Source organism: Notechis scutatus, chromosome 6, assembly GCF_049901735.1.
Source record: "Notechis scutatus isolate UNSWTSFEM ecotype Mainland chromosome 6, rNotScu1.2, whole genome shotgun sequence".
Taxonomy (NCBI): domain Eukaryota; kingdom Metazoa; phylum Chordata; class Lepidosauria; order Squamata; family Elapidae; genus Notechis; species Notechis scutatus.
In genome coordinates, this window is record NC_142014.1 from 37003996 (window position 1) to 37017788 (window position 13793).

Here is a 13793-nt window from a genome sequence, read left to right on the forward strand (position 1 = left end):
CAGTACTAAAGTAACTGGCATAACAGAATTACCAACATTTAGCATGGGAATTTGTAACTTGAGTTATAGTGATTCTGAGCATAACATGGAAATGTTTGTCTCAAACGAATTCAATCAACATTTTCTGGTATCCACTTTTGCAACAAGTATTTGTTTAGGAGCAATAATCTGATTTATAAAAATGTTTGCATACCACATTTAACCAGATGTCTTTTGATTTTTGAAATACACAATTAGCTTGCCCCAGAGTGGTAGCTGTATTTAAGAGTTGAAATGTTGAAAATTTTTAGCCCTTACATTTTTCTCCATTCCAGAGATGCCTTAAAAAAATGAGGTTTATAAAACTCCCGCAAGTACTAAGTAGCTGGTCTTTAAACCACAATATTTTTTGTTGATTTTGCTACATGGGTCACATGAGAATATAGCCCATTACTTTATTCTGTTTCTCTCTTTGTCTTGGATATTAATGTAATTCTATTCTCACCACCCACTTTCTTTCCCTATAGCTATTGTTGCTCTCACAGGAATTTTCTGCATTCATCGGTTGAAATGGCTGTGATCTGTGAAAACTTATGTGATAATCAAATTGGCTAGTCTTTAAGGTACCACAACTCTTTATTTTTACCATTGTCCATTCTGCCAGAGGAAGGTAGTTAAAGCTCAGAAATGTGTGAGGTCTCAAATGGAGGCAGAATGCTATTATACTCCTTTAATACGGTCCCTGTTTTTCATGTGCAAAAGTGCCACTTTCAGATGACCTCACAGGGATTGTGGGAAATTATCTAGGAGAGGAATGAATCTTACTCCAGCTAACCAAAGAACGGATGGGAAAGAATAAGAAGCAGTTTATTTTACAGATATATTCCACTGAGTAAAAACAAGTTATGCTGCTTGACTGCTCTTTAGAACTACATAGAGTTGGCTACTTGCTAAAACAATAGGGGTCACAGGTGAAAATATGTAGTCTATGCAGTCTAATTTCCATGACAAAAACACAACACAATAAGAGTTCTTTCTGTAAGAGTGCAAAGACTGGAATAATAAGGTCATGACAGGTCAAAATTGAGATGGCTTGGAAGAAAGAGAAGCTAATGCAGGCCCCAATCTTAGATACAGTTACGTGAGAAATTTTAAGGATGCACTGCAAAATCTACTCATGGAGAAGTGATTATTACTGGATTTACCTTCTGATTCTAACTATATTTTGTTAAAAGATTCCAATAAGCTAACTTGACTCTGGCCATGTTCACAATTTCTTTTTAATTCAAGTGATTAAAAACAAACAAAACCAGAAAGTTTTTTTTCTAAAACATGAGCAACATATTTGCTATTGCATAGAACTGCCTTTTCTGTGGTTGCCTCTACCTTGTAGAACACCCACTCCCCAGTCATCTGGCAGGCCCCAACCCTTTTAGCCTTCTGGAAGACTATCAAGACTTAAGTTGGCTCTTTACCCAGGCACCGTGGTAGAGTGGTGAGAAACTGAATAGTTATTGAGGCACTGGGTTTTTAGGTTGGGCTTTTTTTTTCTTTTTTGCTGTCATTTGAGTCAGTTATTACTATATTTTTATCCTTCCTTTTTATAGGAAGTGAATATATTTCATGCCCTGCCTCCTATTTTCTCCGAAACAACAACCTTGTGAGATGGATTGGGCTGAGCAAAAGTTACTGATCCACTTACCTTGTGTCTTTCCAGCCTAAAGGAGGCCTGGAACTCCATCTTTCACTACACTAAACTAGCTCTTTTTAGTTTTATGGTTTTGTAGTTTGACTGTTGTGAACCATTCAGTTATGCTCTGTGATGGCAGACATAGAAATCTCTTAAAGAAATGACATACAGTAGTGTTTAACCCAGTACTATTTAACTATTCCAGATATTAAATATGTGGGAACACTTTATATATATAAATGAAGTTTATTAAATAATAAAAAAAACATGTCTGACTTCCATCAATAATTTGGTAAACCTCATGAACAAGCCAAACACAGTGCTAAACAAGGTTCTTTACTAGTCATTTGCTTTAGGACTGACAACAAGAGAGAATGGCATGTGGTAGGTAATTGAAACAACCAAGAATAATATGTTTCATTGAACAACACTTTTAAAACTTCCACTTAGCGGGATAAGAGGGATAAGATGTTATTCACTCCCAGGAAAAAGTCTTGATGGGATTACAGACAAAATGCCTCATTTGGAAACAAATTCTTTTGGGATTAAATGAAAAAGCCAATACTCTCGCCGGGCTATCATTCCTGGATTACAAAACCCCGGACCACCAAAGGGATGTTCAATTTCCCTCCTCCACCCCGCTTTTCGCGCCGTGAGTTCCAAGCCTTCCTCACTCCCGCCGGCAAGACGAAGAACCCGCCATTAGGGAGACCGGCCGACCACTCCCACTCTCCCCCTTTTTTGGCCCGGAAGGAGTTGCCTGCTTGGCCTCGGAAGTTGTCTTGGGCAGGGTCCGGCCCAGAGCGAGGCCTGGCTGCTATTCTTGGAACTGGAATTCCGGCTAATCCAGGCAGGGGTGGACCCCGGTCGGTTGTCTCTCAGCCACCTGTAAGCCAGTCGACCTCATGAAAGAAGGTGAGGGCGGAATCTCTCTCGGTGGCCGTTTTTGCTGCTTCTTTCTCGGTTCCCCGCCACCTCCGGGTGCTTTCACTGGTTTAGATTTTTTTGGGGGGTGTCTAAGGTTGCTTTTTCGGCTTGACTTTGAACGAGGAAGGGGGGGGGGAACAGTTGGTTGCAGGAGCCGTTGTTCCCTCCTTCTGTCCGGTGGGAGGAAGGCTCGGGGCGAAGGGAAGGAGGCGCCCCTTTCCTGCCTGCCCCCGAAGTAGGGGAGCCCTGGCGAAGGCTGCGGTCCGAGGCGAGTGGGGGGCTGTTGGTACTGGTGGCCTGACAAGGCTCGAAGGGGAGTGGACGGCAGGCGGGAGCGTTGATATTGCGCCCTTGTGTTATTTCTACGAACGTCTTGACGGGTGTCGGCGAGAACTGATGTCTCTGAAGTTCCGCTCCGTCGTGGTTGGAGATGCGCTGACTTGGTTTGCATTAGCTTCTCCCGAGTTGGTGCCGTCCAGATGCGTTTGACATTATGCCGCCCTTCATCTCCAGATCTCAATGGGAATGATATTCAAAGACCTTCGGGCGATAGCAGTTCGGCTTCGACGGTCGCTCTGCTCTCACCAAGCGAGTCGTTCCAGGGCCGCCGCCTCAGAAGTGTTGGTGTTGAGCCTTCTGTGGAAGCGGGAGGGATCCCCGAGGAGCAGTTTGATGGCCGGTTTTGCAACACTTGCTTAACCCAACCCAGACATATCACATTTTGGCATAGGAGGAAACAGTGCTTTTCCCACCCTTATTAATAAGAAACAAAGTGCGGTTCTGGGAAACCGGGCTTTAACTGGGGCTGATAAATAGAATTTGGAGTTGGCTCCTTGTCTGTGTGCTTGTTCTTGAGTTATTCTGTTTTCAAGGTTTGAAGAGCATGCCTATCCAGATTTTAAAACAATCAAAATAACTTTCAGTTTGATGACTGCCTTGGGGAAAAAAGATGGCAGACCTTTTATATCAAACCCATAGAACCTTGTAACTAGAAATGGTGGAACAGAATACAGATTGCAGAATACAGATTGTACAGTTTCTTGTTTAAGAGAATATTTGCTACCACTGGCAAAATGGGACAACAATTTTCTGGGGAAATCCATAGGCATTCTGAGCCTAGCAATTTTTTTTACATCAAACACTGTCAAGGGACGCTTTTAAAAATTATTTAAATAGGTACAGCTTTTAATATAAGCAATTTTATTTGTACAGTGTGAAATTTTAAGCATGCCTCTAGGTCTCCTAGGTCCCTTACATATTTTTCACAATAACTCAGTATTACAGTCTTCTCTTGTGAGCCTGCAAGCTAAGTATTAAGGTGTCAAATTAATCACAAGCTACCAAATAAAGTCTAAATGTGTATAGATCTGGTAAAATATTCAACTAGGTTTTCAGAATATTTCCTGATACATTAAAAACCCCAAAGGATTCTTTTTCAGTCAATATGGTCTAAATAAATTACATTTTATTTTCTGCATATTTCTTTTCAAAGGTGCCAACTTAGATTGAGCAAGGTGGTTATTCCCTCCTCTCCCAGAACTATAAACCTGTTAGAGACCACTGTTTTGCAATTTCATTGGGAGGAACAGCTCAATGGAGCACTTATGGGCAATTGCAAAGAGCAGGTCTACTTGCTGTCTCTTCATTCAGCCACATTTGTCAGCTTTGCTTTTTTACAGTCTTTGGTTTCCCATTTCTTCCTGCATAAATATGTTACTTTTCAGGCTAAGACAAAATGCTTCACATTGATTAAATAAAAAAGAGTAAGATTTACAAATTAAAAAGAATGGGAGTTGAGGGGGAAAAGAATAGCAGAATTTTATCTGATAATAGTCAAACAAAAAAACAGGCCTTCAGCGTGCCTTTATTTCCAATTTTGATTAGATTTTTTTGGTTAGTGGAAAAGATTTGATCTGATTTCCTTCAGGTATGCAGCTATAAGACAAGTGGCAGTTTAATGTAAATAGAGATGTTCTTATGATTAGTACATTCAACATACTAAGTTAAATGTAGTTGGCTAATTTTGTTTCACTTTTTAATCTAACACTTCTTGTAATCATAGTACATAATTTGGTTCACACAGGCAGACATTTTTAAACAGTGAGTTACAATTTGGGGATGGGGATTGTAAACAAATTGGGAAGGTCACTGGTTTTTTTCCAAGATGATCAGGCTTATGCAGATTAAGTGGGAATGCTGTCAACACTCATTCCATGCTTTGATTCTACTTTGCATAGTGAACCCCCTCTTTAATTATTACTTTTATTCATGAAGTCACACAATCATTTATTATTTTAGTGGGTCACAGTATCTCAAAGTCTGAGAACTCCTGCCATAGGAATAGAATACCCTAACTTTTCTGCTACTTTTTCCTTAAGTCTATAATCTTATTTCATATATTCTTGGATAAGATTTACAGTATTCAGTGGTCATATAGAGTTAAAATATCTAAGATGTTTATAAGTTGAGTTTTGAACATTTTTTAAAATACTGTCTACATTAAAATAAGTTTTAAGTAAAGTGTTTTTTTGCAGAATAAAAAATGATAACTTTTTGCACCATATCTTTAAGAAAGACTGCAGAAATCTTTTATTAGTTTTCTTGAACCTAATAAGCAGAAGTATTTTTAAATGCTTCTATAATCTTTAATTTGCTTAGTTCATGCTATTGTTAAATATTTTATTCTATATTTTTTAATAATTACAATTTAATTCCACTGAAATTATATAAGAAATATTGAAAGTTAGTATACCGTTTTTAATTTTAAAAATGCATGTTATTATAAATATTAGTACATTAAATACTTTTATTTCATTTACATTTGAAATAAAAGTATTTAATGTACTAATATTTATAATAACATGCATTTTTAAAATTAAAAACGGTATACTAACTTTCAATATTTGAAAGTTGGTATGTCTGCACACATACACATTAATCTGATTTGCACAGAATTTATGTAGTTTATTTGGATCTCCATCCTATATGAATTGGAAAATCCTTGCCCTGAACTTGATGTGGCAGACTGGATTGCACTCGAGGGAGGTTGTTATAACAACAGAAATCCTTATGCTCCAATTTAATGGTTTGCGGAATTTTTAAGAAACTGGAACAATACTTTCCTAGTACTTCAGACTCTGTCTACATCCCAGATCATTTCCAACAGTGCTCAGAATTATTTCTGAGGTTTTTTTTTTGTCTTTTGCAACTTTATTGTATACAACTGTACTTAAATAAATTCTGCCAGGGGTTTATGGCATATGTAATTTAAGTTATAAAAATAAAATGTTGAAATATAGATGAACAATGAGAAAATGTCCTATTTTCCTATGCTGGGGGTGTAGGAGGACTAATGCCTCATGATGTGTCCAATTTGCTGTAAAGCCCAATAACAACTGGGCAGATGTCTCAATATGGGTGTCAACTCATAAAACAAAAAATGCCCAGGCTAATGCCGGCATGTTAACTTCTAATAAATCCTTTCCAGTTGTGGGAGTGTGGCTCGAGGCTCATGATTTAATTGGAGTAACTGCCAGAATCCTGACAATGGGAAGGAGCCATTTTTTGCCTGTAGTATTATTTTGTCTGTCAGCTATGCGAGGTTGAGTGTTACTTTCCTTCCTTTTTCTTGGGGAGTTTGAACTCCATTCCTATGCTTCTACCTTGAACCCCAAGAAGTAAAGGCTGTTGTTATCAGTGTTTGGATGTTCTAGTTCCTGACTTTGGTTGTTTTTGAAAAAGACTTTATTTTTCTGAATGGATTTTGAATCTTCAGGCTAAAAAGAGGGCTGAGAATGCTTTAAGGCAGGGGTCAGAAACCTTTTGGACCTCAGGGACCACCATACTTTTAAATCCCGAGGACCACTAATATGAATTTTTAGAAAACAATGATATTTAATATAAAATTTTTATTTTTATATTAAATATAAATTTAATATTAAAATGTATATATATAAATTTGCTCCAAGACCAATAAACACAGACCAAGACTCCCAACCAATCAGGATGAAGAAAAAACTATTCTGGCACAGCAATAGGCTAGCCCCAAATTTAAAACAGAAATGGCTGTGAAAGTCTGACACACAGACGAACTCAATACAGAAGCCTGATGATGGCAGATGAGATTCTCCCGAAACTTCGCTACAACAGGCTAATCTCTCATCCTTTGGGAGGAAAGAGAGAGGATTTAATACTGCTGGGATTCAAAAGAAGCCACATGGTGCCTGGAGGCTGGGAAGATCTGGACGGGGAGGAACCGGCTCCCCCTCAAACGGAAGAAAAGCAGAGCCCCCCAATCTGGTCTCCTGTCATTTCATATCTCCCCCAAGTCAGAGGAAACCTCTCCCTCCTTTGCCAGGTGTGGCTGCCTGGAATTGGGGGAGGGAAGGAGGGCCGGGCTGGAAGCGCTGAGGAAGACGGACTCCTAATAAGCAGGCAACACCCCTCCCTTCGGCCTCCACACAAGAAGAGGACTCTCCGAGGCTAAGCTCCAGCTTCTCCCACCACTTCCAAGCAGAGAAGGGTCCCTCCCTATGTGGAGGCCGAAGGGAGGGTGTCAAGGCCAGAAAAGCTTGAGCTCTCACCTGCACAAACAGGCTGGTTATTAGGAGCCCATCTTCCTCTGCGCTCTTTTGGTCTGGGCATTTGTTCTCCCCCTCCCCATGCCAAAGGAAAGCCAGCCGGGCTTCTCCTTCCCTCCTACCCTTCCCCCTGCTCCTTCCCCCCCACTCAATCCTACTTCGGGACAGAGGAGAACACGCTGGAAATGTGTATTGGCGTTTCCAACATGCATTTCTCCAGCGCTCGCCCACAATTCTTTGTGTTCCTCCAGGCCTGGCTTGCTGAGGGGGAAGAACAGCCCTGACGTCTCTGCTGACCCCCCACGGTCCCAGCCATCGCTGCCTGGGGAAAGCACAGGAAAAGAAACCGAGCAGAAACATAGCTCTTGCTGGGGCGAAAGAGCGGAGATCAGGGAAGGCACAGGCAACAGAAAGTGGCCCTTTTCAAAGGCGGCAGCTTCCGTCTTCTCTTGTCTGTGCCTTCCTTGATCTCAGCTCTTTTGCCCCAGCGAGAGCTGTGTTTCTGCTCACTTTTCCTATGCCTTCCCCAGGCAGCGATGGCTGGGGAAGGGGGGCAGCACAGCAGAGCGCCGAGAGGGATGAGAAAACTGACACCATCTACACTGCCCCATTCCGGACCTCTGCACTGGATGGTGAGCGCAGACTTACCCCTTCCCACCGCCACCAGCCGGTACTTTTCCTGTCCCATCCTGTCCCTACAGCCCCATCGAGGAAGAGCCCAGGCAAGGAGAGGTGAGCTGGAAGGTGCAGGAGTGCTGCGCAAATGCAAGTTGTGCGGCGCCCCTGCACTTTGCAGCCATCTTCATCGCCACTTCAGCCCGCTTGTGCCGCCAGCCCCCTCTTGCAACAGCACCATTATCTCATTCTGGCCGGCGAGGGCTGTGCTGCTTTTTGCAGGTTTGCGCTTGTCTGAAAGGGGGCCAGAGGGTGGGCAGGCCATGTGGGCGGCGCAGCTTTGTGTTCCCATACAACCTGAATTAATTGCTTTGGGGGGGAGGATATTTCTCTGCAGCCCACCAAAATTTTCTCATGGACCACCAGTGGCCGTGGCCCACTGGTTGGCAACCACTGCTTTAAGGAGCTACAGTATATGGTCGGTATATTGTGTATTCCCTTTTATCTCATATAAAGCATAATTGCATTTGAATTCCAGCGTATAGGAAAAACTGGGACAGGCAGTAGTGTGATTGTTTCTAGCTTTAAGAAAAGGAAATGTTGGAGTGAGACATCTGAGTGTGCTGAGCTGTAAAGTACCGGTATGTACTGAAATGATGTCCCTCTTGTCATCAGTTAATAGTCTCCTGTATACATGGGTACTGGCAGCATTTTCAGAATAGCTGGCTGGATAAAAGATCATTAATAAAACATCCTTTTTAAATAAAATATGTTGATGTAACAGAATGCAGTCCCACTCAGTACGTTGTGTAAATGTGGCCGTAATGCTCCTAGAGAAACAATATGCCTCATTCTCTGTTGTCTAGTCAAACTCAGACACAATAATTATATTGAACCTATGACCGTAATGGAGCCTTTCTATTACAGTTGCAAGTGGTGACAACTTTAAGTGAGACAGCTTTGCATAATGACTTCTACCCCTTGCTCTCCCTGATACCACCATTTTATTTTTAAACAAACATAGACAAAAAAAACATAAAACCATCTTCCAGTTACATACAGTGTGTCGATTGGTTACAATGTTTCCAAGCCTCTAGATGGCAATGTTACTTATTATCCTTTACTTTCACTCCCCCCCCTTGTATCCAAAGAAAAAAGAAAAACAAAGGTTAGAAGTATTTTAAAAAGTAACAATTCATTGAAAACTATACTGTTAGGCGCTCAAAACAAAGGAAAGGATCTTTCACACAAAAAAAATAATTAAATATAAAATCCAGAGAAAAAGACCATTCCAGTTTTTAAAGTTAAAAGGCATTTGTAAAAAGTCCAACAATAAAAAAATAAAAAAGACACAAATTTTGATTTCAGGCTTAATCTCGCCGCTTCCTCTCTTCTGTCTTCAATTTAAACTTTTTCTTTTTCCCTCTCAAGGTGTTCTCTCAAATAGAAATATTTAAAAACCGACACACTTTCTCTTTCCACTTCCTTCTTCCGTTCGGAGCTGTCCCAGCTTCAGCAGCTTCAATGGCTGCCTCTCTGCTGCCGGAAAAAAAGGGCTTCTCCTGGATCAACCAGGGACTTTGCAGTGTCCCTGGGATCAACAGGATGTGCCCTTCTCTATCATCATCTCTACGGGATGGTTTAGGTCCAAAAGGACCGTCTAGTGGCAAAGATATTGACGGCGATCTTGGAGCTTCAAGATCACACATCGTACCACTGGGACACCAGCCCCACCCTTCCCCAAGTGTCTGGCTTCTTAAAGACTAGCAAGAGCCAGGAGAGGCTTGCAGTCTTCCAATGACTAGCTGATCAGGGCAGAAAACTCCAAAATCAGCCACCATTTCTGCAAGGAATTGTCCGAGCACTGAAAATGGCAACTGCTTCTACCACAGGAGACATGGAGAACAGGCTCAAGCAGTCTCCTCAAAGCTGGATAGCGATAGAGGAAGCACTGCAGCATCCCTGTGGTCAGTCAGGAGGGGGAAGGACCGTGGGGGTGCTACAGCTGCTTTAACTTTGAAATAGATTTGTATGTAGCTTTTGAAGGAGCTGTTCTAATCTTGGACAGCCGTTAAGTGACCTGTCATATCTTGAGGACTACCTGTATATAACTATTTAATATTTGTTATTTAACCTACAATGGGAGTTGCTTAGACATAAGCGGAATGTCACTGCTTATATACAGCTTCCTTTTATGATTATCTCACTTGTTTGGCAGTGTTCTCAGAATCAAACTTGCAATTAAACCTTTATCCTGAATAAGGTATTCTGTTAATTCATGTAAAGAGCTTTTGCCACCCTGGTAACTGTCCTGAGGGATATTGTAATGCAATGCATTTGCGTTTTAACATAGTACTAAAATGTTAAATTGGCATTATGGATGCCTTTTCATGAATTACTCATGTAAACACAGTGATTTTTTTTTTGTGCGTCTGTGGACAGAGTCCCTCTAATGAACTTCTAATTAAAAACAAAAACAAGCCACTGCAGGTATTTTTTGACACTATTTTATTTTAGCAGTAGTTTGTTGATTTATTCTGATGGCAATTTATCATTACATCATGATAATATAATGATATAATTTGTTATACTTTTTATATCATACTCAAAAGTGATTGATTTTTAATAAAAGTTGGGGAAGCTTTGTTCCTGAAAAAGCCTTTCCTAATCCCTATTCATTATGATCACTCCATTTATAGCATAAGAAATGGTATAGGATGTTGCATTTTCTCTAGATTGGTACACATTGAATTTCTGCTTAGCCATGAGCACTACAAAGTGACTCAGGAACAATCATATCCCCATCATATCTAAGAATGTTTGGAGAATAAAATGGAGTAAAGTAGACCTCAGTAGATAAGAGGCAAAGTAACTGTGCATTACAAGCTGTAATGTATGCAAAATATGTCAATTTGGTAAATACCAGTTTTTAAATTAATGTTTTGTAATGTCTAAGAGTGAACTAAATAATGTGGTCATAGATTTGGAATCTAGTTTAATGAAAAGAAAGACTAGGTGTGACATGATAGCAGTGTTCCAATATCTAAGGGGCTGTCACAAACTTTTCTGACAGAACAATTAATTGGCGGAACCACTTTCCTTCAGAAGTTGTGGGTGCTCCTACACTGGAAGTTGTTAAGAAGAGATTGGACAATCATTTGTCTGAAATGGTATAGGGATTCCTACCTGAGCAGGGACTAGAAGACTTCCAAGGTCCCTGTTCTGACCTAGGCTTCCTTAGAAAGCATAAAACGCAATATTAGTTCCAGCAAAACCTCTTTTATTTCAATGGCTGTGAATTACATTCATTCACAGCCTGCAAGGCTTCACAAACAGTCTTTCAGGGGAATGTTTATAAATACCCACCTTATCGCACTTGGAATGCTGCCAGAGAACTAATGGCCAAACGCAGGGTAAGGCCAAACTTGACACAGAATCAAACAGATCTTTTCAAAGCTTGAATCGACCAGACAAACTAATTGCTTCCTGCAAAAGCTCATGTCCGTTCGCTCCTCTTTTATGTCCTATGAGAGGGGCCAGTCATCTCCGAGGTGTGGCCTTACTCCTGAGTTGACCCTGCTTTCTCAATTATTCTTGTCTTCTAGTAGCCCTCCGCATGTGGGAACCAGTTCCAGAAACTCTCCCGCCTCACTGCTGTCTGAAGGCAGCTGATGACTGCCAGCCTGCCCTGGCCCCATCCCTGCCTCTGATGCAGAGTTTTTGTCCGAGCCCTCCTCAGCCTCCAGGACTGGCCCAGGTTCCTCCCCAACCTCCTTGCTACTGTCAGACTCTGCTGCCAGCTCCGCCAGCCGCCGGCGGGCCACAACTATCCCGTCCAATTCTGTTATTAATCCCTACTGGGTCATTCATGTCAAGTGGCCTAATTTCAGAAAAGTGCTCCACTTGACCATCATGGATTTCGATGAAATTTTGTGTGAACATTCACATATGTCACCAATGGCATTTTTACAAAAAATGTCAACTTTACACTCAATTTGTAAACTATTGGAAAGCAGTAGGAGAATAAAATTTTATATTTGAAAACCTTGTGTTGCTAAATTATTATGTCTAAAGTTTCACACTTATCATACCTTTCCTTCCAGAGATATAAAAAGCCAAACTTTAACCTTTTTTAGAGCCACAATATTTTCAGCCAACTTTGCTTCAAATTATCTAGATGGAAATCGCTCATGAGAATGTTTCTATTTGTGTAATAGAGCACAAAAAGTTGTACAAGATGGCCAAGTTTTGTTTCTCTCAACAAAATATTGCTAGAGATATTACGTCTCAACGTTGCTGAAACCTCAGAGTCATACTGTAGAAGGCTGCAGTATGGGGTCAAACAAACGACTATATCTTCGCAAGTATTGCATCAGCAAACGTGTGCATCTTCACACAAAATTTCATTGAAATCCGTGATGGTTGAGGAGGGACGCCCCCAGACATGGAATGACCCTACTATCATCTTTAAAACTTCTATGCCATTCATACCTCTCTTGGCCTTTTATGTAATAGGCAGAAATCGAGCTGATATTACTGGAGGCAACTCCGGTAATAACAAATTTACTTTCCAGGAATGTTGCAAGATTCTAATACAATGCCATTAATCCTGTAACAGTTGCTCTTGGCGTTGCAGTCTGATCTTGGGGTGAATTTGCTGGGACCTCTACTCCTGGGAAGATTGGCAACTGTCTTGAATGTTTTCCACTTGTGAATGGTGTTCCTTACTGTAGAACGGCTGTCAAACTCCCAGCCTATGGGCCAGAAGCGTCATGCGCTGGCCACGCCCACTCCTGGTTTAGCAAAGGAGAAAAAAGTCCCATGTCACATGACACCACCATGAGGATGTGAGTTTGACACCCTTGCTGTAGAACAATGGATTGTTTGAAATGGATTTATAACCCTTCCCAGACTGATGGGCAGCAACAATTGCTTCTCTAAAATCATTGCTGATGTCTTTCCTATTCGGCATTGTGTTAACACACACTTAATGCTGGAGATCAGGAAACTCCTAAAACTTTAACGTTTATAGAGGTAGTCGCACTTGCTAATGGTCAATTGATTAAGGGCACTTGATTAGCAGCACTTGGTTGCTATTTAGCCTCTTCATGCCCATGGAAGCAATAAGGGTGTACTTAGTTATTCACACATAGCTTCTCCATTTGGTTTTCTTTTTATAAAATAAATGATGACGTATATCATGTGTTGTTGTTTATCTAATGTATTTATCTACTTTTAAGAACTGCTAAGAACCAATGATTTTTCCTGATATGTAATACCATTAGAACTTCAAGTTCTAAGAGAATTTTTCACATGACTTCTGGAGGTTTAAATTCTCTCTGGGATGAGTAGTTTTTAGTATTTTGGGTTAAAAGATCTTTTTATACTAATTCTTACCGGATAATCTCAATATTACACTACTTTTTCTTTGTAGAAAAAGCAATCAGTGATCATCAAGAGAAAAAAAGAGCATCACTCGCAGACTACTCTTTATTAAATAGACTTGAAACTCACTATTTTCATAACAACAGCCATTTTATTAAAAAGAAAATATTGCATAACAGTCATTTTTTGTGAGATCTTATAAACATTTTTAAAATCTCATGTTCCCCCACCAAAAAGGAGATTTTAACAAAAACAGGAAAAATATTAACTTGAAATCATAGCTGCCATGTATGCATGGTCAATTAAGAACCCTAGAAGTCAATTCTAAACATACTTTCAAGTGAATGAACTTCCTGGACTCAGAAGGATTACTTGAAAGTAAACAGACATTGCACTGCATTGTTAAGGTTTACCTCTCTATAATTATTTTGCAGTACTAAATCTGTTCTTTCATCTCCCATCATTCATGTACATGTATCTTTCCTGTTAGACTGAAACTTTTATTGTTACTAGCCCAGTCTATCTGGATCAAGTGATGAGTGCGTACTAGAAAATAAATTGACTTTGAGTTATATTATTTTAATTCTTTTCTACACAGGCAAATATTAGACTTTAAA

At 40.4% G+C, this 13793-nt stretch overlaps 1 protein-coding gene across 3 annotated transcripts in view; it reads left to right on the plus strand.

The window, feature by feature from the left end:
* The first annotated feature begins 2418 nt into the window (after window positions 1-2418).
* The window catches only part of FRS2 (fibroblast growth factor receptor substrate 2), a 40131-nt gene continuing 28756 nt past the window's right edge, over window positions 2419-13793 (plus strand). For 2 of the 3 annotated variants that reach the window (XM_087967991.1, XM_087967992.1), the window contains exon 1: window positions 2436-2584. The gene's annotated coding sequence lies outside the window, so the exon portion shown is untranslated. Of the gene's footprint in view, window positions 2585-13793 lie in introns of all 3 variants that reach the window. The other variant, XM_026667743.2, reaches the window with a different exon arrangement.